Source organism: Orycteropus afer, unplaced genomic scaffold, assembly GCF_000298275.1.
Source record: "Orycteropus afer afer isolate SDZICR_OR568_19922 unplaced genomic scaffold, OryAfe1.0 scaffold00448, whole genome shotgun sequence".
Classification (NCBI taxonomy): domain Eukaryota; kingdom Metazoa; phylum Chordata; class Mammalia; order Tubulidentata; family Orycteropodidae; genus Orycteropus; species Orycteropus afer.
The window spans coordinates 1,677,873-1,681,299 of NW_006922035.1; positions in this window are offsets into that span (position 1 = coordinate 1,677,873).

Here is a 3,427-nt window from a genome sequence, read left to right on the forward strand (position 1 = left end):
CTGTGAAGATTGACAGCCTTGGAGACCCTGTGGGCAGTTCCACTCTGTCCTCTAGGGGCGCTGTGGGTCAGAATGGACTCCACAGCAGTGGGTGTGGTTTGGGCTTTGCTTCTGTGATGACTGACAGCCTTGGAGACCCCGTGGGCAGTTCCACTCTGTCCTCTAGGGACGCTGTGGGTCAGAATGGACTCCAGGCAGTGGGTGTGGTTTGGGCTTTGCTTCCTGAAGATTGACAGCTTTGGAGACCCTGTGGGCAGTTCCACTCTGTCCTCTAGGGGCGCTGTGGGTTGGAATGGACTCCACGGCAGTGAGAGTGGGTGAATCTCCCAGTTAGGAACCTGCTGGTGCAGTGGTGAAGTGGTTGGCTTCCAGTTAGAGTCTGATGGTTACAATCCACCAGCTGCTCTATGGGAGAAAGACATGACGGTCTGCTTCCCTACAGATAACAGCCTTGGACACCCTGTAGGGCAGTCCCACTCTGTCCTGTGAGCTGGAATCGACAGTACCCCCAGGACCACTGCTCAGGAAGCAGGGAGACTGCTCTCTGGGCGCCACCAGCCAGCAGTGGGGGTGGCAGTCAGGATAACCTGGTTTAGGATTCTGAAGGGGTTACAGGCATCCTACTCATTATTAAAAACCGAGTGCCTTTTCATGCCAAGAAGTTTTCCTGCAAGGTTTTAATGAGTTTAATTTACCTCTCAGGCCTCTCCACATGGCTCACCTTTTCTCCCTGAGACCTCATCTGTAAAACAAGTGCCCAGTCGGCTCGCTGTATCGATTGGTCCCTGAAACCCTGCAGCTTCCAAATTAAAAGCACGGAGCAAAAGAGTACAGAGGTTTTCATCTGAACCTCATACAAACATTCCCTTGGGTGGGACATGGGCTTCACCAACACTGATGCTAGACGTGCTGGAGTGTGGGTGTGTGTGAGGGTGTGAGGGTGTGAGGACATGAGGGTGTGAGGGTGTGAGGACATGAGGGTGTGAGTGAGTGCAAGGGTGTCAGGGTGCGGGAGGGTGTGAGTGGGTGTGAGTGAGTGTGAGGGTGAAGGCAGGTGTGAGGGTGTGAGTGGGTATGAGGCTGCGGGTGGGTGTGAGGGTGTGGGGCTGTGAGGGTGCAAGTGGGGTGGGTCGGTGTGGTGTATGTGTGTTAGCACATGACTGTGTGTGCATGTCAGTGTGAAAGAGTGTCAGTGTGAATGAGGGTGTCATTGTGTCAGTGAGGGTGCTAGGAGGTGCCAGGTCATCTTGGGGGGGGTGTGTCGGCGTGTGTGTCGGCGTGTGTCAGAGTGAGAGAGTGAAGAAGAGAAAGGGGAGGAGGGAGAGATTCCCGAGCAGGTTCAGGTGGTCTGGGCTCGACCGCTGACCCAAAGGTGATGGTTTTCCTGGCTGTAACCAACAGAAGCTGAGTCCTCAGGTCCCCGTTTAGTCCCTGGCACTGTGGGAACTGAAATACAAGGGTGTGGTTCGGAGGGAGGTGAGAGTCCTACTCGGGGACTGGCTGTAGGCAGAGGTCCGTCCTGCTTATCTCGGCTGCTGGTGGGCACCCTTGGCGCTCTGCTGTCCTCAGACAGTGGCCGTCTTCCGTGACCTGGTTTCCCTTGGTCTCTGTGGTTTCTGGTTCCACTGAGTCCCTTTCACCTCCTGACGACCTCGTGTAGCGAGTGGACCACACTCCACAGAGTTTCAAGGCTCCAACCTGTGGGAGTCGATCGCCAGGCCTGTCTCAGAGGTGCCTCTGGGTGGTTCCGAAAACCCACCTGCTGGCTGATGGCTGAGCGCTTACCTGTCTGCGCCACCCAGGTTTCCATGTGGTTCCTCTGTCACGCAGCAGTGGTCAGGGCTAGGACACGCCCGGAGGGGACCTCATAGCAACACAGAAAGCCCTGTTCCCACTGGAAGGACACTCACGCGAACAGGGGTTGGGGCCCCAACACGGACTTTGTCGTTGGTGTTGCCGAGTGCCGTCCGGGCGGCTCTGACTCACGGAGATCCCATGGACGGCACTGCCTGGTCCTGCCCTGGCCTCACGGTCCTGGCTGTGCTGAGCCCATGGTGGCAAGCCACGGTGTCCGCCCGTCTCACTGAGGGGCGTCCTCTTTCTCACCGACGCTGTACTTTCCCAAGAGTGACGTCCTTCTCCAGGGACCGGTCCTGAGGACGTGTCCAAAGCACCTGAGATGAAGGCTCTGCATCCTTGCTTCCAAGGGGCGTTCCGGCTGAACTTCCTCCAACACACATCTGAGCACCTCAGCCTCAGCCTGGCTCACCCCAGAACTGCCACGGTCCTGCCTGGTGCCAGCATGCCCACCTTGTGGGAACGCAAGCGCCCGGGAGGGGAAGGCAGGCCTTAGTCATTACTCCTCCAGCTTCATTTCCTTAGTTATTTGTAACATGTTACTTTTTAGGCTCCAGAAAAGAGCAAAGCAAGCTCATTCCGGGAAACCTGAAAACGTGTAAGGAAATCAATACCCTCACCCCTGAAGTGCACGTGTGTCACGAGTCCTGGGGTGTGGAGACACGTAAGCTTTAAGAAGCCGGTCATCCCACACGTTCCACGGGGGCTGCTTTCCCTCGTCAAGCTGCGTCATTTGTAATTCCTAAGGCCACACAGCTGTCCAGTAACGTAACCAACCAGCCTGCTGGGTGTGGCCAGTGTCGTTAGTGCTGTGATGGGTTAACCTTCTGCAGGAACCTTCTTACCCAGCCTTGTGTCCCTCGGATAAATTCCTACAAGAAATTGCTGGGTCAAAGGCTGGGTACCAGCTTAAGGGGTTTGAGAGTTATATTACTGCCATCAAGTGGATTCCAACCCACAGCGCCCCTAGAGGACAGAGTGGAACTGCCCACAGCGTCTCCAAGGCTGTCAATCTTCACAGAAGCAAAGCCCAAACCACACCCACTGCCTGGAGTCCATTCCAACCCACAGCGCCCCTAGAGGACAGAGTGGAACTGCCCCACAGGGTCTCCAAGGCTGTCAATCTTCACAGAAGCAAAGCCCAAACCACACCCACTGCCTGGAGTCCATTCTGACCACACAGCGCCCCTAGAGGACAGAGTGGAACTGCCCACAGGGTCTCCAAGGCTGTCAATCTTCACAGAAGCAAAGCCCAAACCACACCCACTGCCTGGAGTCCATTCTGACCACAGCGCCCCTAGAGGACAGAGTGGAATTGCCCTGTAGGATTTCCTAGGCTGTCTCCTTTACGGAAGTGGACTGCCTCATCTTTCTTCCACAGAGCAGCATGTCTCTCTGTCTCTCTCTCTCTCTCACACACACACACACGGACAGAGAGAGAGAGAGAAGATGCTGAGAGGTAAGTATGGACAGATAAGGAGAGAGAGAGCCGGGTGGGTGGATAAATAGTAGATATAAAATCTTGACCATCCTGAATGCTCTCACGATTGCTCAGACTCTAGTCAGTAAG